This window comes from Mesoplodon mirus, assembly GCF_964341445.2.
Source record: "Mesoplodon mirus genome assembly, chromosome: 17".
NCBI classification, from domain to species: Eukaryota; Metazoa; Chordata; class Mammalia; order Artiodactyla; family Ziphiidae; genus Mesoplodon; species Mesoplodon mirus.
This window is the reverse complement of record NC_138993.1, coordinates 52,550,279-52,573,799: the sequence shown is the minus strand read 5'-3', so window position 1 is coordinate 52,573,799 and position 23,521 is coordinate 52,550,279.

Genomic DNA, 23,521 nt, shown 5'->3' with positions numbered 1-23,521 from the left:
ATCTGGAATGGTTCCTGGGCATGTGAAATGACTGACCGGAGAAAAATGTAAATATACAGCTAATGCAACAAATGTCACAAAAATATTTTGCTTTATGCAGCATTCATCATTTTAACTGACTCCACATATCCCAACAGGAAATTTCCAAAATTTATCATGCCTTTTCTGTGTTTTAGAGGAAAAACCAGAAATTTAACTGATATAAGAAGGCAGACCTTGGAAAGTGAAATGTAACTAGAAAATGAAGAAGAATCAGCTAAGACAAGTGGCCTTAGTATCTACATTTATAAAATGTCCAGATTTAACTAGATGATCTCGAAGGACCCTCCAAGCTCTTTAGTTCTACAAGTGTGTGAAAGTTTTCCAAGGGGGTGAGTGGCTCTACCACTACTTTCCTGTTGACATTAGGCAGATGTTTATTAGATCGGCTTGATGAGGACGCCAAAGTGACTGTGGATAAAAGGATTACTGACTGTGCCAGGTCTGGAGATCCACAGATAAACTCTACACAGCCCCGAGTGTAAGCCTGGGTTTCTCTGCATGTGGTCCCCATACCAGCAGCATCATGGCAAATTCTCGGGCCCCACTGCAGACCAACTGAATCAGAAACTCCAAGGATGCAGCCCAGGAGTCAGTTTTAACAAGCCCTCCAGATGTACGCCCATTCGGATGTACACTGATATTTGAGAGTATTGATGTGAGTGAACCTTAACAAAGTACTAAAAGAATACAGAGAAGAAAGGATTGTCTGGGACGTTTGGACCTTGTGTCATGAACAGGAGTTCAGACAGAGTTGGGCAGATCTTCCCAGGCAGGGGAAAAACAGGTCGGGGAGGTGGGGAAGACCAGACGGAGCCCAAGACCCACATGGCTGGGTGGGCTGGGGTAGCATGCCACACCCTTAGGCATCCTTCCTCCTCTCGGCTCCATGGTGCCAAGACATGATGCTGGTGAGTGATGGGCAGACGGAAGAGGGAAAAATAGGGCCTGTCAATTGGCAGCCTTTGGGGTAAATTGTGCCTGCGGATGGACTGTATTTGGCTGGCGCAGTATTACAAAAGTAAGCTTGAGCCAACATTTAGTGCTGAGTGAATTTGGACTTTAAAAGAAATCTTTACTTTTGGCTTTTCTTAAAGAAAGGGGCACTTGAGTCGCATTGCACTCACATTTCTACACAGCTACAATTTGCTGATGCTAGTAGCTGCTGCTACTTTTTGTCCGGTCTCGCCTTCCCCATTTCTTCACGGTCCTCGCCGCCACTCCCTTTTACATCCCCTGAAATCACTACCCTTGGACTCTTCTTCGTAAAGAGATTGTTTTCATGTTTCAATAGAAGATGAGACAATGCAAGAAAGACCAGGAATGCTGCTTGTTTCAAAACAAGTTGAGAAGAGCATATGTTGTGGGGCGGGGGGAGGAAGAGAGTATTTGTATCTATTTGGTAATAATTGCAAAGAAATTTATAAACAAGATTTAAGGGGGAGGGATAAATTAGGAGTTTGGTATTAACAAAGACATACTACTATGTATAAAATAGATAAACAACAAGGACCTACTGTAGAGCCCAAGGAACTATATTCAATATCTTGTAGTAACCTATAATGGAAAAGTATCTGAAAAAGAATATATATATATGTATATGTATAACGGCATCACTTTGCTGTACACCTGAAACTAACACAACATTGTAAATCAACTATACTTCAATTAAAAAATAAAATTTAATAGGAGTAAAAATGAAAAAGTGATAAACTGTCTTGGTGAGACTTCACAAATGAGACCTGTTTCTTCACAAACAGAGAAGGGTATTAAAGAATGAACAGGAGTTTTCCAGGTGAAAATTAACCCTTTGACAATCATCTTTCAATCAAATGTGGGGTCTGAGGCAATTTATTACTTTGGAAGTATGTGCCTTTTTTTGTAATTAAAATAAATGGATAATCTCTCATCACAGGACCACATATCATATGGCCGTGCTGTTCAAGGCTATGTTTTAATTACCTTGGCCTGAGGCCCTCCTTGAGCCCAGGGGTACCTGGAAGTCCTTTTTAATAAGGAGTTAATGCTCAAGGCTCAGTGCAAAGCCATAGCCACGCTCATCTGAAAATGAGGAGTGGAGATACATTCCATAAATCAAAAGCCTGAGGAAAAATAGTTAACCCAATATGTTCTGAGCTTCTCCATGCTTCCTTGAGGGGGTTCATTATGAGTGAATACTTTGCTAGGTCACTGAAATATTTAAAGGCAGGAAGGAAAAAGCATCAGAATCCAACCTTGTGTGCGTATATCTGTGTGTTTCTCAAACCAACATTCCTGACAAAGGCTAAGACAAGGTAGCCTTCCTTCAGCATCCTTCCTGGCCGCCTACACAGAAGCAGAGGCAGCAGATACTCGCGCCATTAGCTAATGGAGAGACCCTTCCAGTTCCAGCAGTGGCTTGCTGTCCTGGGGTGCGGGAGGCAGTTCAGATGCAGGTGGGGACAGTTCCTAACGGGGGGGCCCAGTGATGGGTCCTGATAGCCTGTGCCAAGCACAGCACAGGTGAGTTTGCATACACCTGCTGGAGAGGCCCCCGTGCCAGGGCTCCCAGCAGCACGCAGCCCGGTCTGTTTGTATGTTTGTCGTCCAGTGCTTTGCAGCCAGACAGGGAGAGTGTAACAGCGTCCCCTCGTAGCAGGAGGCCTGGAAGGAGGATGTAAGTGTGATTACTGCTGACAGCTAATGGAGCATGACCGTTAGAGCCAGGAGTGGAGATGCTGCTTTTGGATGTCAGCTACTTTGGTTCCCATCCCAGAAAATTCCTCATAGGAAACTGATTGATCTTTCAAACAAAATGACTAAATCAGCCAAGTTGTTTTTACCTCTTTCATTTTAGTTCCTCATCCTGAAACCACAAAGACACATGTCAGTTTGGAGGTGAAGTGTCTGCTGGGCAACAGGAAAATGTAGAGTGAAAGCCCACAGGTCTTTGCCATCACCTGTCTTCTGCAGAGACTGGCAACTGGCTGGGGGAGAAGTAGGAAAAAATGAAAGCTGTCACCTGCAATTTGCATGCACCTGAATACACACTGGCATTGGAGATTCCCACAGACTCAGCTCAGAGTGGTTCCCCGAGATATGCCCAGTAACTCGTGATGGCATCTACATTTTGATAATGTCAGTGGAGATCACTAGGAATAGATTAAGAAGAATCTAAGAATAAAAGGAAAATTTTAAATAAGAAATGATGGGGCTCCACTCAAATGCAAACCCCTACCTTCTTATGCTTTCCGTCCTGGGCCAAGCTGGTTCCTGCTTCCCTCAGGCTCCTGTGGACTGGAAATCCTTACACAGCTCCACACTTATGCCTCTATTTAGCCATTCAGTTCAGCCTCAGCTCAAGAAACCTTTCCCTGAGTAACTGCAATTTACTGCAATTACTGTATAATAATGATCTAGATAGTATGTAACTGAGTGCTCAATTGTGAGCTCCCTATTTTAAAAGTAAACTTGACCAACATTTATTGAGCATTTATGTGCCAAGCAATATTCTAAGTTCAAGGAATACAAAGATAAAGGGAGAAAGTACTAAACAAATACACAAATACAGGAATTGATCATTTTCAATAGTGGTAGGGGCTATGCTAAGGTACTCAGTCATGTAGAGGTAAAACAGAGAGCAAGGGGGCTTCAGAGAAAGCGGAGAAGTACTGCCCATCAGGTAGGAACATGTCTACAAAGTTTCAAGAAGGAAGGAATGTTCAATTTTATCAACTGCATGCTGCCCGTTAGCTTTGGCAAGAGGAAGTCACAGGGTATCTTAATCAGAATATCCCAATGGATATATTGGAATATTCCAGAATATTCTGGAACCAAGACCCTCCTGAGGGGGGATGCAGAAATAGAAAGACATACATCTTTGTACCATTTTCATACCTCTAGTGTCTAACATGTAGTAGGTACTTAATTCTTTTTTTTTTTTTTTTTTTTTTTTTCTGTACGCGGGCCTCTCACTGCTGTGGCCTCTCCCGTTGCGGAGCACAGGCTCCGGACACACAGGCTCCGCGGCCATGGCTCGCGGGCCCAGCCGCTCCGCGGCATGTGGGATCTTCCGGGATCGGGGCACGAACCCGTGTCCCCTGCATCGGCAGGCGGACTCTCAACCACTGCGCCACCAGGGAAGCCCGGTACTTAATTCTTGTTGACTGAATTTATGAATTTTCTGGTCCTCTACCCCGGTCCATGTGGATTTGGATTTCATTTTTGGACCCCACCATATCCTATATAAACATCTTTCATAGCAGTGATATTTTGGAGCATGAATTTATTCCCGTGGATACCCCTGGCCCCTTCCAAACCATATGTTCCTTGAGGGAAGGGGTTTTGTCATATTCATTTTTGTGTGCTGAGAACCCAACATTGTTTCTGAAATATAATATTCATTCAGTTAATAAATATTGAATGAACGAGTATTTATCAGAAAACAATAATATATGCCTAATTTCTTTTTCTAAGATTAGCTAAAATCTTCAGGCCAAACTGCAGAAGAGCCTAAGGAGAAGGCAACCAGAAAGGAGATTTTAAACAGAATTAGACCTCAGACCATATATCTCTCAATAAATGAGAGACATAAAGGAGCAAAGTTCAGAGGTCTTACTTCTAGGAATCAAATTCATCAACTGACATTTATCATAAGAAGAGTAGCTAACATATAATGAAGGCTTGTTGTTTGGTAGATACTGTGCTAAACAATATACTTATATATATGAACTTGTTTAATTTTCAGAACAATCTTATTAGGTAAGGGACATTATTATTCCCATTCTACAGATGAGAAAAACCAAGGCTTGGAGAAAACTTAAACGTGCCAGAGGTCACACAGATTTAAATCCATATGTGACTTGAGAACCTGATCTTTTGCCACTGTGCCCTTCTGCCTTCAGGTACCACTTTGTGATATGATTTTTAACGATGTGGGTGTGTGAAATCTTCACTCAAGTTCTTATTCAAACTGTAACCAACTTTGGTTTTATTATCTAAAAATCACAATTCCAACAACAGTGAAAGAGCTATCAGTTATGGTGAACTTACTGGACCCAATATGCTGTGCTGGGCAGTTACCTCTCTTATCTGGAATCCTTGGAGGATAGATAGCATATCCGCACCTCAGAGGAGAAAAAGGAGGCATGGGAAATTAGGCCCATTATCCAATGTCACAGAGGCAATTAGTGGTGAGGAGGGGATTTTCATCTAGGTCTTTCAGACCCCAAAATCCGAGGTGTTTGCACCTGCCACTTTATCTTCCCTTACATTTAAATATAGTAGTACCACAAGTACCAAAACCTAACAAAAATGAAACAAAACTCAGCAACACCTTCTTGCATAAAAAATAGCACCAAACATGGGAATGTAAATTGGTGCAGTCACTATGGAAAACAGTATGGAGATTCCTTAAAAAACTAAAACTAGAGCTAACATAAGATCCAGCAATACTACTCCTGGGCATATATCCAGAGAAAACTCTAATTCCAAAAGATACATGCACCCCAATGTTCATAGCAGCACTATTTACAATAGCCAAGAAATGGAAATAACCTGTATGTTCATCAACAGATGAATGGATAAAGGAGATGTGGTATGTATATACAATGGAATACTACTCAGCCATGAAAAAAGAATGAACTATTACCATTTGCAGAAACATGAATGGGCCTAGAGAATATTATACTTAGTGAAGTAAGACAGAGAAAAACAAATCTCATATGATATCACTTATATGTGGAATCTAAAAAATAATACCAACAATCTGTATACAAAATGGAAACAGACTCACAGACATAGAAAACAAACTTGTGGTTACCAGAGGGCAAAGAGGGGGGAGAGACAAATTAGGAGTATGGGATTAACAGATACACTCTACCATACATAAAATAGATAAACAACAAGGATTTACTGTGTAGCACTATATTCAATATCTTGTAATAACTTATAATGGAAAAGAATCTAAAAAAATATATTTTATATATAATATATTGATCTATCTATCTATCTATATATATATAACTGAAAAAATAGCAGCAAATAGAACTAAGGGCCTGCCCATTAAAGAGGTCCAGAGACTAGTTTTAAGCAAGTAGTTCTGCAGAGGTACTCAGGGTACTGAGAAGTCATAAAATCCAGAAACAATCAAGGAAAGTCATCTTATATACACAAGGTGCAATGTCTCTCTCCCTTCCTCCCTCCCGCTCTCCCTCTGACAGCCAGCTTTGTTTGTTTATTTATTATCTGCGTCCTGGACACCTTCCACGAGCCGCCCAGCACTGAGTCAGCAGAGCTGGACCTTCACTTGGGCCCAGTTCCCGGCAGCTGCTGCAGTGCTGTGCAGCCTGCAGCGCGGTGCCAGCTGTCTCTGCCTACATCACACCACAGTAATGTGAACAACTGGAGGCAATAGTGTGTCTCCCAATTTGCCTAACAATACCAACATGGACAATAACTCAGAAGACTGAAGATTTGTGCTGTAATTTAATAAACCCCATGCACATTTCTACAATTGAGTATCACATCTGTGCAATGGATCCTAGAAGTGTAATATTCTTTTATAAGGGACCATTAACCAATCTTAAGTTTATAGGTTTCCTTAAATCTTTTTCATCAGCTGTTAAACTACAGTAAAGAGAAAATTGCCTCTTATGAGACAAGGGATAGTAAAATACAAAGACTGCGATTAAATGTCAATCAATTAAGGATTATAATATAATAAAATGCTGACTGATGATTAAAATGAGCACATTCTCGGAGAACTGTTTAAGCAATGTTAAGAATTATTGTTAAAAGTCAGTAGAATAAATTCAATTAGATCACATTATATATGAGTCCTTGCTCCATAAGGGAAAAAAAGATCCATAAAGATCATTCCTCAGGTACAAAGATCCCCAAATTGGCATTGGACTTTTATGCTAAAAAGTATTTTTTTAGCTTCTCATTTTACTATTCCCTAGTCTCCAGAATTTTAAATTCTTTTCTGAACAGAATAAGTAATGGCATTTTTGTTTCAGCTAGTTTTCCACCAGTGTGTGCAGCTGGGCAACAGTTTATGGAAATGGATTGTGCAGTAAAACCCACCAAACAAACAAACAACATTGCAGTTGAAGTAGCAAAACACTGACTGGAACGTAGGGCCCCAGAAAGGAGCTGTGGGACTGTTTGTAAAACTTCACAATTCAAACCTTCCGGAAATGATCCCTTACAGAATTCCTTCCTCTGAGGGTCAAAGCACTCTTCCATCTGGAAGGAGATCGCCTACTACACAAGGGTTACAAGTAATCCAAAGTGATCCACTTTATTTCTGCCTTCCATCGGCCATACATCTTTAACCATCAGCTTTTCCACTTGGGCTGGATTTATGATGGAAGACCCAGGCTAATTACTTCAGGTCTGGCAGCCTAACATGCCAAAAAAGACTAAGAGAGGTTTCTTCCTCTTTTCTCTCCCTGCCATATTTTTTGTTCTCCAAGTATGTGACTGGCGAGAGGCCATGTTTTCTGTGCTGAGCTGCTCGCTCCGCAGACCTTCTCTTCCACATTGCCTTTCCAAAGCAATTTTCTGGCTACACTGCATGTACCTGGTCCCGGTGGAGCTCCGAGGGCATTCAGGCTCCTGCCAGTTTGCGGGGAGCATTTTGAAGCTTGTTGTAACAGCTGGCTTATATGAGCCTTGAAGGAAAAGCCTGGATACATGTGGCAACACATTTGAAGCACTAAAGCAGCTGGCAAAGTAAGCAGAGACCAAAAGGCGTGGAGTAACTCACAGCTTTACTAGAAACTGTGCGGGAGGAGCCTTGCACGGCGGACGGAAGCATAATTAATGGATAAACCCCAGTGTAGCCTGGCTTCTGCCCTTATTGCTCTATGGAAACTACTCTAGAGAAGGTCACCAATGACCTTCTAATTACCCAATTCGATGGCTGCTTTTCGGTCAGTGCTTTCCCAAGCGTCTCTGCTGGACTTGGCAGGAGAGTTGAGTGATGCGCAGAAAATCACACGCTCACTAAGTAACAAAGCTGGGATTTGAAACAGGAAGGTTTAACCCCAAACTCAAGATCCTCCCATTGAACCTAGTTGCCTCTCAACATTTCACAGATCTTATAAAGAAAGGGTGAATGGGAGAAAATGGTGGATTCACTATACACTCTTATTTTCTCTCCTTTGTAGAACAGATCTGACATGACAGTAATAGTATTTTAAGAAGGTGTAGACCGCAAAGACAGAGAATGGGAGAGATGGCAGGGGAGGACCAGAAATTTCAAGAGACTTTTGAGAGACAGAAAGAGGCAAATACCCAGCGCACGTAGAGATCAGAAGAAAAATTAAAAAGAAACCATGATTAATAGCTAGGAGAGATAAAAATACATACATACTACAAGAATAGAAAAGAAGCAAATTAAATTGCCTAGTAGAACAAGCCCTTAGGACTCCGAATCATGAAGGAAGTCGAGGTAAGACTTCGGTGAAAAACTCAAGATTGGATGAAAGCCTATAGACAGAAGAGTTGCTGCCTTGGGTCACCACCCCCTTCCCTCCACTATCCTAAGAGGAAAATGGAAAGTTGAATCACTGAACAAATCCAACCAGAAAAACTTTCGACTTGGAGCACAGAGATGAGTAAAGTGAAGCCGGGAGCTGAAAAAACGAAGCGTAAGTAGAATTCTGCACAATCAATAATGGAATTCCCAATGTCTTCGGCCTGTTCTCCAGTCCCATTTCCAGAACCCCTTTAGCCAGGCGTACACTGTTCTCTCCCCATTGCCCCTCGTTCCTAGATTTTTCCTGAAGAGCCTGAAATGCCACAAAGACAGTGCTTCCAGATACTGACATGTGGGAATTCTCTACATGAGGAAGTCCAGGTGCTCCCTAGTCACCATTCGGTGAGGTTGACAAGAGTCACACAGGCCAGCAGAGCTTCCAGCCAGCTCTGTAGTGCTGCCTATGGGTACGAGATAATGGCTACTAGGTAATTTCTTCAAAATTAAAAGGCAGAAAAGAACAAATATAAAATAATAGCAAATAAATAGGAAGGACAAGGAAATCTTGACAATGTACATCAAAATAAGGAGGAAAAGACTTCAGTTAGTGTTCTCAGAGATAAGGACATATGCACTTATGAAATGAAACTCCCAGTTAACAAGAAAGTGTTCCTGGAAACAAAAAATCCAATAGCCCAAATAACAAATGCACTAGAAGAATTAGAAGATAAATGTAAGATCACTTAGAGTGTATAAAAAAAGACAATATATGGAAAATGTGAGAAAATAGTTAAGAAAATTAGAAGGTTAGTAACAAGTTACATATAGGAGATCCAGAATAAGCAAAAGCAAAAACGTGGAGAAAGAGAAATTATCAAACAAATAATAGAGGAAAATTTTCATCAAAATTGTTAGACAGTTTCTAAATTGAAAGAATCCACCAATTGTCCAACACAAAAAATGACAACAAACAAAACTAACCTAGGCTTATCACCATGGAACTTTAGAATCCTGGGGATAAAGAATAATATTTAAAGTGGAGTGGGAGAGAGAGAGAGACATATAAAAAGAATCAAGAACAACAATGCATCAGACTTTCCAACAGTAACACAGGAAGACAATAGGCAAAAAAACAGTGTTTTCTGAAAACTGTTTTGGGAAAACAATTCCCAAATTAGAATCTTCAAACCAATCATGTGTGAGAGTAAACTGAAGATGATCTTAGATGTAACGGGATTTTCTTAGTAAGATGCTGGACCATGTGCTCCAGCAAAGTGAGGAAATAAATCAGGATCAAACACCAAAAAGGGCATCAGACTGTTTCCAGACTAAAGTGATGGCTCTGCAGCAATACCAGAAAGCAACCAGAGAACACAAGGCTGTGAGAACGAGGTCTCCAAAGGAAAAAGTGGAAACAATACATTATCTATATGACTATTTTGGGAATCTATTAATAGATGTTAGAAAGAAATATTGGAGCACCTGATCAAAATAAATAAGTGTTGTATTTATAGAAAACTAAGAAAATGAAAAAAAATGATGTACTTGTTATTCAAGAAAAAGCAGAAGTTGAACTAGAAAAGAAAACATTATCCAAGTATACTCCTTGGCTCGGGAATTAACAATATTTACATTTCATAACACACCCATTGCCTACAGATTTTAACAAAAATGTTACAAATATATGAGAAAGATAGAGAAGTCAGATAACTCCTCATCTACTATGACAGGAAATTAAGTAGATAATGTTTGACAAACAAAGAATTAGCAATATGAGGGTAAACATTAAACACTTAAAAGAGTTAACAGTGGTGGCCTCTGGGACATGGTGAAAAATATGGGAGGGGATATTTCTCATTATAAGTCTTCCAGCGTTCTATGATTAAAAAGAAAACTACACACATATGGTATTTTTATATTACTAATAAAAAGTTAAATTTTAAAAATTTAGAAAAATACCAGTGATCTCTAGGTGATTTTGCTATATTCTTTCCAGATAGGCATGCTCTTCCCTTCTCTGGTTGGCAATTTCTAAGCTTTGGGAGTAAATGCATTGGTCACTAGCTACTGGGAATTTGGCCCCTTTGATAGTTATTTTGCAATATTCAGTATTCAGGTTATATGTATGTGCACCCCTGTGTGCATATAGAGAGGCTAGTGACAGACCAGTTTTAAGGACCAAAGATGAAAAGGAGCTTTAGGTGCTACTAGGATTTCTAGTTTAAGGACTGGGCTTCGACCATTTTCCAATTCTGTGTTATTCAATATGAATAAGTAGGATCACTCACATGAGTAATATTTCTTTAGCCTAATTATTTCAGAATAGAGGGAAATGAGTGAGTTGTGTTGTCTTTAAACCTTTTCATTTTGAAATGCAATATACACAAAGAAAAGTGCATCAACAGTAAAGAACATCTTAATGAATTATTACAAAGTGAATCTCAGAATAATCACCATCCCAAGTCAAGAAATAGAACATTGACAGCCATGCTAGGAGTCCTCTGAATTCACCCTACTAATTACAACTCCTTCACTCTTTCTAAATATGACCAATATCCTGATTTTATGGAAATTTTCTTCTTGCTTTTCTCTAGGGTTTTAGTACTGAGGTATGGATTTAATATCCCTAAGTTCAGGCTTAATTTGGAGTTGACACAAACTGGAGTTTCTAGTTGGCTAAATGGAGTCAGGGTGGGGTCTGGCTGGATGGGGAGGAAATGGAAGGACTTCCACATCTCAACAGACCTAAGGTACTGTCCATCAGGATTCTCAACTGATGATATTCTGAGCTGGATAATTGATATCCAGAACTGTTGATATTCTGAGCTAGATAATTCTTTGTAGTGGGGAACCATCCAATGCATTGTGGGATATTTAGCAGTACCCCTGGTATCTATCCACTGGATGCCAGTAGCATGCCTCTTCCAGTTGCAACAACCAAAAATGTCTGAAGATATTGCCAAATGACCCCTAGGAAGTGAGCAAAATCATCCTTAGTTGAGAACCACCACTTTAGGCTAAGGACTATCATTGTCCAAAACGGCACTGTGTCCATCAACAGATGAATGGATAAAGAAAATGTGGCACATATATACAATGGAATATTACTCAGCCATAAAAAGAAACGAAATTGAGTTATTTGTAGTGAGGTGGATGGACCTAGAGTCTGTCATACAGAGTGAAGTAAGTCAGAAAGAGAAAAACAAATACCATATGCTAACACATATATATGGAATCTAAGAAAAAAAAAAGGTCATGAAGAACCTAGGGGTAAGACAGGAATAAAGACACAGACCTACTAGAGCATGAACTTGAGGATATGGGGAGGGGGAAGGGTAAGCTGTGACAAAGTGAGAGAGTGGCATGGACATATATACACTACCAAACGTAAAATAGATAGCTAGTGGGAAGCAGCTGCATAGCACAGGGAGATCAGCTCGGTGCTTTGTGACCACCTAGAGGGGTGGGATAGGGAGGGTGGGAGGTAGGGAGATGCAAGAGGGAAGAGATATGGGAACATATGTATATGTATAACTGATTCACTTTGTTATAAAGCAGAAACTAACACACCATTGTAAAGCAATTATACTCCAATAAAGATGTTAAAAAATAATAATAAAAAAATAAAAAGTCAGCTTTAGGCTCTTTAGGGTTTCTACTACTTGTCTTAACCAAAAGGTGGAGAAGTCAGCCTGAAAGTTCTAAACTCCACAATTCAGCCAGAAGTTGCTAACTCTGTCCGGAATTAGCCAGGTTCAGTGGCCTGAAGGCCAACTCCCAGCATGCCAGGTGGCAAGCCTCCCAAGAAGGGATACTTCCACTCAAGTGACAGAGGACCCAGCAGCTTTCTCAAGCAGTCAGTGAATGAGAAATTGTCCAATTGACTTCTTTCCCACCTCCTGCTTTTCATATTTTGAACCTTTAAAAACTGCTGGCTGATAAAAGGGCCACGTGGTAGCAAAGCTCCTGAATGTCAAATGTAATATATGTACACATACATATTTAAAGGCACATACTCTGTAAACTCTAATAAAATACATATTACATAAAGTGACATGTAAATGTTAGAGGTTAGGATCTAAAACCAGAGTGATCAAGAGTTCCAAATCCAATATTTACCTACTGCTCCACCTGGTGCAATTCCTTAATCTCTCTGGGTTCCCGTTCCCTCATTCATACCATGAAACTCACCAAGAACACCTATAAGGATGGTTTTTTGATCCAATGAGATGAGAAATGCAAAAATGTATCATAAACAGTAAAGCACATTAAAATTTATTACATTATTATTTTCTAAAGCTTCAAGGAGGAAGTGAGCCTCAAGGCTTGCAGATAATTAATAGTAATACAACACTGTAGAGTCTCTCTCAATGATTTGTTTTTGTTGGACATGTTAGCCAACACGGAATAAGAATTGATTCCTGTACTTTAGGACTCCTGAACTTGAGGTTTGAGACAGAATTGAAGTCAAGAGAATTTAATGCAGAATTTAATCAAACTCTGCATCTGATGTTCTTGGTGTTATTACACTCGGTCAAGGTGTCAGAGGTTCTTTTTGATTTTTGGAATCTTGTCAGGCACATTGACTTTACATTTACATAAAAATTAAGCACTTAACTAATGAATTTATTGCATATTCTAAATGTCTTGGTGAGACAGTGTTGTTCATTCCATGTTGTAAACTCGTGTTTGCTTTGTTCCCTAATAGAGCATCACATGCAGAGTTTCCTGATGATGTTACAGGATTGCAGAAAAAAGTTCAAAGTTCTGAGCGTTCCTGGCACAGAGATGAGCACCAGAATGTTTTTTTTCTTCATTTTCAGCATTTGGCCCTATGTGCTGACAACCTGGTATTTTTTTCTTTGAATGCCAGAAATTGTGTAAAAAACATATAGCAGCTCTGTATTATGCTAGAGGGCTGGTCTATTGCTGGTTTGCTCCTACTTCTAGGGCATAGCCTTTCAGGGATTTCAACTGAAAGCCTGGGGTGTTTAACAGGGATCCTCCACCTTGGTAGGCCCTGACACCGAATTTCTGTCTCGCCTGCACCATGAAACTGTCAAAGGTCTGCTCAGATTTTGACTGTCTTATGAGAACTTTATTCTTGACTTCTAAGCCTTTTAACCACTGCAACTTAAGAACTGGCAAATATGTTGAGGTAGGAAGTAGCACAGGACGTTTGAGCTTACTTCTCTGAAGTTCCCTTTTCTCCCACTCCTGAAACCCTTGTTTCTGGCTGTCTTAGTAGCCCTGAACTACAGTTTTTGTCTCAGTTCCCATGAAGCTGCTGAATGCCGAAGGCACTGCTTTTCACTCAGCCTTTTGAACTCATGCCACATATCAGCAAATGTCTCAAGGGAAAAGCATCAGAAAATATTGCCCTGCTATGGACTGAACTGTACCCCCTCTAAATTCATATGCTGAAGCTCTAACTCCCAATGTGACTGTATTTGGAGATAGGACTTTTAGGAAGTAATTAACATTAAATGAGGTCATAAGGATGGGCCCCTAATCTGAAAGGATTTGTGGCCTTATAAGATCTCTTTGTCTCTCTCTGTCTCTCTCCCCACCATGTGAGGACACAGGGAGAAAGTGGTCATCTGCAAGCCAGGAAGAGAGTCCTACTTGGAACCAAATCAGCCAACATCTTGGTTTTGGACTTTCCAGCCTCCAGAATTGTGAGAAATATGTTTCTGTCGTTTAAGACAATATATGGTGTTTTGTTATGGCAGCCAGAGCAGACTAAGACATGCTCCCTCATTCATTTTCCTTCTCTCTGAGGTCTTAGCCCCTAAAGTCCTGGCTGCCTTGATTGTTCTCTGATACCTTCAATTGTTTTGTTTTTTGCTTGGTTTTTACATATTTGCAGTAGTTGTAATTTTGGTCTGATAACTATTATATCAAAGGAATAAGCAAAAATCTCAGAGTCATTAAAATATTTCATTCTAAGAAAAAGGAAGAGTAAATATAAAGACTTTGGGGCAACAACCTGCTCAGGGAATAGAATATGATTATAAATATATGAGATATTTAGGGCCCAATCTGATTCAGGATGATGTCACCTCAAGATCTTTATATTAATTACATCTGCCAAGCCCCTTATTCCAAATAAGGTCACATTCTGAGGTTCCATGTGGACATCTATTTGGGGGGAGACTATTTAACCCACAACAATATTATAAGAAATATATAATGTTGATACTACTTCTACTATTAATAAATGATAGAAGGCACTACAAGATCTTGTTTGCTTAATAATATCACTCTCAGATAGAATTACACTCCTAATAGAGTTACACTTCTGAGATAAGCCATTGTCTTCAAAGGTACTCTTTTATAAATCATACAAACTACCTGGGATTGTGAGCCACATTTGGACTTTAAATTTATTTTCAAAGCAAAATTATATGAAGTCTGTATGTTCCAGAGGGTAAGAACTGTGTCACTTCCATTGGCTTTGCTGTAGGCTCCGTGGATGCTTTATTCAATAATAATGTTCTAATCTATAAAATAGACCCAAGCATCTGATGGATTGGTGTGGATATAGTTTGCCTCCGTTTAAGTTCTCATCTTTCAGAATGTGAGGAAAGTTAGGTAATCCATATTCTTGACCTACCGGCTCTGCTAAACTTTCATGGCTGCCTATCCCTAGAGATATGCCATTTTCTTTGGGCTGAAAGATATGCAAAGTGTCTGGGCCAAAGTGACTAGAATTGCCCTCATTCACAAAAGGCCTCAGAGAGCAGATTAAAGACCAGTTCCCCTCCTCTGCTGCCTTTTCATCTGACTCTTGTGGTCATTTCTGCTGATGTCAGCTCCACTCTCTCCAGCAATCACTGTCATTTTCCTACAGAGATGGATGGCTGAGCAGACTGCCAGAGTAGCTATCTATCACTTATGCCTAAGGATGATCAAGACCATGTCTGTGGCTCTAAATTTGGCAGCAATTAAGCGTGCGTTGCATCCAGCAACATAGCCCTCTTGTGCCACCCACAGAGAATCAGGGAACCTGAAAGATTTTCTACTTATTTCAGAAAGCTGCTAACTGCTCACCTACTGAGATTGAAAAGTGGGAGTGAAGATGAAATGAAAAGCTAAAAGGAGATGAAAAAACTGATTAAAAATATTCAGGAACTTAGGCAGTGAAATCTAGCGGGTCTTCGAGCTTGCTGATTTTGTGCAAAGCAGTTTGCTATGTGTGTCAAGGCTTAGTATACAAATGATAATGCCTTGGTGGGTCAAAGCAGCTAGATGTGCTGAAGTAGGCACATATCTAGGAGTGAAAGAGGTGGATCTCTGCTCACAGAGATATGGAAAAAATGTGTTTCTTGATGACCCTCCAATATTGAAAACCAAGAGGTACCAATAACTTAGTAAACATTACAAGTGTCTGGTTCCTCTTCTAGAGCTCTTATTATTATAATTATCTTTTGCTACAGTCATTACTTCAGCATTTATTAATCAAGCACAATTTCTGATTCACTGGTGAACTGCAGAGAGATACTGTGAATGCAATATACAACCCTGGGTTAAGAATTATTTAAGGACAAGGGTTCAGATTTCTAGCTTAAGGCACTTTAGGCCCATTTAAAAATAGAAAAAGAAATAGTGGTGAGATTAAACTTAACATGTGAAAAATGTGACTATCTTCTAGATGGACCAGGAAAATTCTTTTCTTTAAGACATACGTGAGTCATCATGCTCTCCAGAGCTTTCCCTCTCTTCCAAGACAGCCATTCAACAAATACTAATTGAGCATCTACTGTTGGTGTATAGGTAAAAGACACTGCATTCAAGGAGTGTACAGTCCATCTAAGGACACCAAACTCACAATTGTTATTCTCTGATTTATGCTTTCTTCCCATTCCCTAAGCTGAGAATTTTCTCTTTTGGGGTGGCAAAGAGACATAACAAACTGATCAGTGTTAACACTGGGGTTACAGAGAACACCTCGAAGGCCTCTTATATCATTCGATGTTGTAGGAGCAGTTTATGGGTGACTTCTGGAGACAGTATCATGGGCTGTGTTAGAGGACTGTCTTCCCAGAGGTTCTGAACTTCCACCAAAAAGAAATGGAAGGACCTACATAAAGAAAGGCAGGGAGACATTTTTAAGAGGCTCACACCCTTCCTCTTTTGTTGTCTGGTGCTGGATTGCAAGGTGACTGTTTTTTTTTAAATCTGGTTTTATATATTTATAGAAACCTTGTATATTATACATTCAATATATTGAACTAGTCAAAGTCATGTCTGCTTCAGAGTTCTTTGTATTTACTGAGACTCATTACAGGAGGAGATACCTGAAATGCTATGAGGAAAACCAACAGCATTACATTATGAGCACGGCTAGTACCATTTTTCATTCAATATAATGCTGTTCTGATTGGAAATCCATAGTCTGCTGTTAGCCCTGAAATTTTCCTCCCAAACAGTGGACAAACCAAATGAATATTTTTCCTTTAGAATTACTATTCTCCGGAGCCTCTTAACCTGAAAATGTGCCAAGTTTAGCTCTTTATCCCTATCACAATGTTTCATGACTGCAAGAATGTTGCAAGATTTAGAGGCTCAGAGTAGACAAGAGACTTTCCAGATTCCACAGCAATTCCTGGAGTTGAAGTTGCTGTGCTGCTCACTGTTTTGCACACTCACTTTACCTTCCAGGAGGGAGAAGGTTTTTACCACCCCAATATCAGCTTGACACCGATCAGCTCAATGCATCCTAAAATTAGGGAAAATGAATCATTTATATTGTCTCTTTGCGCTCATAGGACTTGGGAACTGAAGGTACCCAGCTGAAAGGTGAGTATTTTGCTCACAAGCTCTTTGCCCTGGCATTGCACTGAAACCACTCAGAGGAAGAGGCACCCAGTTTAATTTGCACAAAGACATCAGATGGGCTGCTGACTGCCCTGTGCACAGCGGGGTCCACACAAACCAGGCTCTGGGGCCCAATCCAGCCATCATCTTTACTTGATATTCTCCTGCTTTCCTAAGTACATAGCTCTTCCTCGACATTTGTAGAAAGAGGCCTCAAATAAATCCATGACATCTCTTAATTTCAACTAGCTTGGAGGAGTATAAGAAGAATTTTGAATGTTGCCCTTACGTTTAAAAATATTTCTGATGATTTATATTTGTTATTTGTCATGCAGGACTTTTCCATGTTCTTTAACACCTAAGTTTGGGGAAGTAACGCAGTATGGCTAGCACTAGGTTAGATGCCATTAGGAATGAAAAAAACATTGTGGGCATATGAGTTTATTTGCATTACACAGATGTGTGTGTGTATGCACATTTAGCAGTTTTTTGTTCTCGCTTTTGCTAAATTTGGACTTTCATTTGGATCATTTGAACATCTCATATATCTTTTTCATTTGTGGCATAATTGTTTATTCTTCAAGACCTAGCTCAAATGTCACCTCCTCTGAGTAGCTTTACCCCCGACCCCAGTCAGGCAGTATCCTACATGTTCCTATAGAACTACATACATTTATTGCGGTGTTTACCACTAGCAGTTTGTATTTGCCTGTTCTTTTGGACCAGCCTGACCATGAACTCGTTCTCTGAAGAAAAGATTTACACCTAATGCATTTTTGTAGCTCCAGAGTCAGTGTAGAATCTTGCTCATCTTAGTTATTCTGGAAACGCTGACATAATTCCTGCAGTGTGATCATTCACCTTTGAGGGTTATGACTTCTTTGAAAATGCTATAGGTTCTCTCCAGAGGAAAAAAGTGTTCACACGCAAATTTTGCATAAATTTTAAGTTGTTCCTGGGCCCCGTAAGCCCTTCCATGATCCTGCCGATGCGTCCACAGACCTCAGATCAAGAACCACTTGCCAAAGGAAATAGACTAATACTCTTGGTATAATAAAGTTCTAAACATTTCTCTGCTATTTCCTTCACTCAAATATTTATCATGTGGATGCTGAGGATGTTATAATGAATATCATACAAGTACTTACCACCCAGTGAGAGAGACCAACAAATGAGTCAATAATTATACCACAGCAGGTAAATGCTACTGCAGCAGTGTACAAAAGATGCCAGCCTTAGGAAAGTGGTTTCGGATTCATGACTTATGGACCAAAAATTCCCCCCCCCCCAAATATCTGGCAACCAGTAGGAGTGGTAAAGTTTTTATTTTCCCAAATCAGTACATTTGAAAAAAGTGTTCTATTATCACTATCACTTCTTAACATCTCACTGCCCCAAAAGAAGAAATATATAATTTTGGAATAAAGTACAATCCTTTTAACTGATCACATATAATTCTGTGAGAATAAGTTCTTTCTCGTTTCATTGTGGACACTGCAAAACTTCTCACACACTGGCACCTGGCCTTTAGTATTTGAATCCCTCTTACAGAGTCCTTGAAGGCTTCCCAGAAGAACTGTTCAAATTGAATCTTCAGGGATAAATGAGGGGCTAGAATGTGGGGAGAACCAGAGGGAGGGGCTTATTCCAGGCAGATGAAAAAATAGTTGAAAGACTAAATATATAAAACGTGTGCATATAAGGTAGTAATGGAGGTGAGGTCATGTTAGCAGGAAAGTCCTCAAGGAAAAGGTGAAATGGGCAAGTGTTGAAAATTCTTAAGAAAGGGAACTGTGCAGAGGAAGGGAATGACACACTGGTAGGATACAGAGGCACCTCCTGCTTTAGGCTTGTGCAGGGAGGCAAGCTGTAAGAAGTCTGGGGCTCCCTGACTCCCCCTGAAGCCATGTGTTTCAGGGAATTAGCCAGTAAGATGCTCCTACTGGCAGCTTAGGAGAAGACCAAGTAGGGCTGGAAGGCAATGAAGAATCGGTGACTCTTGTGCAGGAAGCAACTAAGGCAGGCCAACAGGGGAAGGCTGGCTGGGGAGTGGCATTTGCACCAGAGACTGATGGGAGGATGGGGTGAACAGAGTCAAGGCAAGAGCACAGAAAGCTGTTCAGTCATAAATGACGTCGTGAAGAGGGCCTTTTGCACTGGGTGGACATGGAAGCAGAGTGTCAGGATGAATGCAGGATACAAGGAAGAAACAGAAGGACCTGAGGTAGATCCACATACATAAAGTCCACAGAGCTGATATTATCTTATTCTTTTCTATTACCTAAATGTCATGATTTTCTTTAATCACCATATTAGGCTAATCGAACCTTAGTAAATACATATTTCACTTTCAAAATATTTCTTAAAATGGTATTAATGCTATTGGATGGCATGTGTTGACTGATTTTTTTAAAGTTTCAGTTTTGCAAGAGTTTATAAGGACATCAACTACTCAGATAGTCTAGCTAACTTAAAGTAGTTTAAAATATGCAATTCAAATGACTTCTTTTAGATAAACTGCAGGTATATATTCCTCATCCAATCCAGGGCTACTGCTACCAAAAAATCCTCTAGTGAGAAAAATATGTTTTAAACGAAAGGCACAGTTAATATTTCTGGGTACGTTTCCATTGAGAGAATACTGTACATTATCAACAGCTCACTGTCAGATGCTTTCAGCTTAAGGCATGTGAATATTTAAAAGCCATCTTCACTTGGAAACACCATTTCCTACCTGCCTTCTCCTCCACCCAAGATTATCCTTTTAAATCTGTAGCAAATAATTTTTAGACGCATTTCTTATTATTAGCATACCAGAGCCAGCACAAACCTCTCCTTTCTTTTCTCCCACCATGTTACACGTAATGGAGTTTCTTATTAAATATACATGCAATCCCTCGTTGCATATAAATGTACCTCATCAAAGAATAAGGGAGACCCTGCAACTCTGCTATCGACTGGTCATAAAGACAGAGCAATATCTGAACAGTGTTCTTGGGCTTTCTCTAAAAAAAAAAAACTGAAAGAGTCCTGTAACTTTAGCCACCACCATAAGGAACTATAATGTGGTTCCCTTCTTACATATTTATTAGGCTGCTTTATTACATATTTTTGAGACCACAGAAAGGAGAAACTGCTTTCCTACTTCCAAAGAGAATTTACAAAGTCATTGCTTTTGTCTACATGGAGCAGTACTCTTGTCTTTGGCGGAAATGCCAGGCAGAAGAAAACCACACTGCTGTGTGCAGAGAGGGTGTGTGTTAAAATGCCCCAGCAGTGAAATGCTTTCTGGTGATTCAAGTACATCTCAGAGGCAACACCACACAATGCCATAGATAGTATCCTTTGAAAAAGCAAAGCAGAAGAATATTTCTCACAGTCGAACAATTTCACTTTAACATTAGATGCAAATGATAATGACTTGAAGTTCACCAGAACACTATGCAGGGAGAAGGAAGAAATCAGAAGGAAGTCCTTAATTCATACTAAGAAATAATAAAACAAGGACTTAGACCGACAGTCCGTTGTTTGGTTAAGGGTGCGGGTTTCCTCAGAAAGCTCTTGTCCTGATGGTTTGGGAGTGCTAAATTACCTTGTTGGAAAACATACTTGGATGGGTGACTTCCGCCAGGTCCGCACACACTAGGTGAAACCTATCTATTGACTTACAAGCTGGATGCATGTGTCAAAATGCCATCCGGTATTTTTGTAGTAATAGCTAGCAGTCATGGCTGTAAATTATTTATGGAGAGTATTCAGTGCAAACAGGTTAGAGCACACATCCTCTTCAGCTTGACTGCCCTGGTTTTAGATCATGCAGACACTCAACTCCTCGGAGATCTGCTCTTATCACTGCAAACCCTAAAAGGGGGCTCACACTGCAGTCAGTTCAGCAACTCACAGCCACCCGGCCACTTGCTAAAGCTCTACCTCAAGGTTCAGTGAGTAAACACGGTCCCTCTCCCCCCTTCTCTCACACCCGCCTGGCCGGGGTGATGTAAGGTAATATCAGACATGAAGGCAGATCGATCTCCAGAGCAGAGGCATGGCCATGCTCCACTATCTTTGTGCAGAAACATGGAAGAATGTGCACAGAAAAGGCCACTGGTGATCTTAACTCAAGCTGACATTTCACTAATGCCATGTTCCTGCAGCTGGAAAGAGTTGGTTATCCGGTGAAGCCCTCAGTTTAAATTTAAATAAGTGTGGCGTCCTCTTGCAATGCGGGGCATGGTCTTCCCCTTCTGCCCCAGACTATTTCAGCCATGGCCATTTCCATTTCTTCTCCGTGATCAATGTAGGGAGGTGGACTTTTCTGCAGTGTCACAGAGATGACCAGAAAGTTACAGCATCTTTTAGGTTTTACGAATTAAAACCACAAGGAAAAGCAAACTCTCTTTGAATATTTCTGGAAGGCTATTCTGCCTCCCCTTCAAAAAGGAAATTAATGAGGTATGGACCTCAGATGTCCCAGGTCAGATATCTGTCCATTTCACTTTATCTTCTTTGTCCTTTAAGATGAAGAGATATTATAGACTTTCCACTGCTTAATATGGAAGAACTACTTTGTCATAAGAGATCACAGCTTTTATTTGTGGGCTTAGACCAGGAAGTGGGTTAAGTTATCTGTTCGCCAATTTACAAGGAGAATAAAAGCAGCACAACTGCTGAAGTAAAACTTGGAAACATGATAAGCACTGCAAAGCGGGAAAAGTAGAAAATAAGATCTGTGGGTTTGAGAATCAGCTCTTTTTAGGATTGGATAGCAAGAGTTTATCTCCCAAATGTTTTTACAGAGTGTTAGAAAGCCATAGATAATAACATCTGCATAGCTCAGAGAGCACAGGACCGGGAAGCAGGAGCCCTGGTTCAGCTACATAAAAGCCTGTATGACTTGAGACCATTCTTTCAAATCTGAGCGCCAGTTTTTTCATCTACAAAATGGGGAAAATAAAATCCTCCTCTGGCATCATTTTGTTGTAAGGACAAAATGACATGGTATAAGGAAAGGTTATTGAAGTAGGTTGAACGGTGGCCCCCAGAAGATAGGTCCATTTCTTAATGCCTGGAACTTGCGAATGTAAACTTAGTTTGAAAACAAAAGGGTATATTTCAAAGATGTAATTAAGTTAAGGGACTTGAGATGAAGAGATCATCCTGGATGATCTGAGTGGTCCCTTAACCCAATGATAAGTGTTCTAAGAGACACAAAGAGAAGACATGGATACAGAGGAAGAGGCCAAGTGAAGAGGGAATCAGGCAGTGGTTGCCTGATTCCTTGCCACCACTCGGCAAGGAAGCCGATGGCCATGAGAAGCTGGAAGAAGCCAGGAAGGATTCTCCCCTGGAGCAGCAGGGGAGAGCTGCCCTGCCAACACTCTGATGTTGGACCCTACGGGAGAACACATTCTTGTTGTTTTCTTCAAGCCCACTACTAATTCTGTGGCAATTTGTCACAGCATCCACAGGGGAAAATGTATATAATTATGTTCAGAGTGGGAACTAGGAAGGTGAATTGAGAGAGGCTTTCACCTCTGGCACCAAAGTTACAGTGGCCGCCCAAAACTCAGTAATCAAGATAAACACTATTTTAAGACAGCATTGAAAAAAGTCAAAATCAATGCCAAAAAAAATCTGTGATGAGGAAAATATTCTAGAGGGTGAAAGATTTGTCTTTGATATTGAAGAAGTATCATCTCATTATTATAATCAAAAAAATAGATGAGATGAGGCATCATTTTGCTGTTAGAGCATCTCACTAGGAAGTGTCAGTCGTTAAGGCAGCTTTCAGTTGAATTATGCTTTAGAGACTGGCAGTTTCAAACCTCTCATAATGGAAACACAGGGGTCTCAGAGTCAAATAGAATGCTAATCTCGAAGAAAAGCTTCATGTATCAAACTGTGGGTCTAGTCTCTGGCCGCATGGTAGAAACATCTGGGAAGATTTACAAAACCAATCCAGCTACACCCCAGACAGATTATATCAGAATCTTGGGCAATGGAACCCAGGCATTCGTTCTGAAGTCCCCTGCAAGATTCCAGTGGCGGCCAAGGCTGGGAACCACTGCTCTGAGGATGAATGTGGGTGGAGGTGGAGGTGCCCTTTGGGGTCTGGGAGGCTAAACTCTGTGAACCTGGCAGGTCGTTTCAATCACAAATGGGAAGGAGAGATTCTGAATTGTGTCTAAACTTATACAC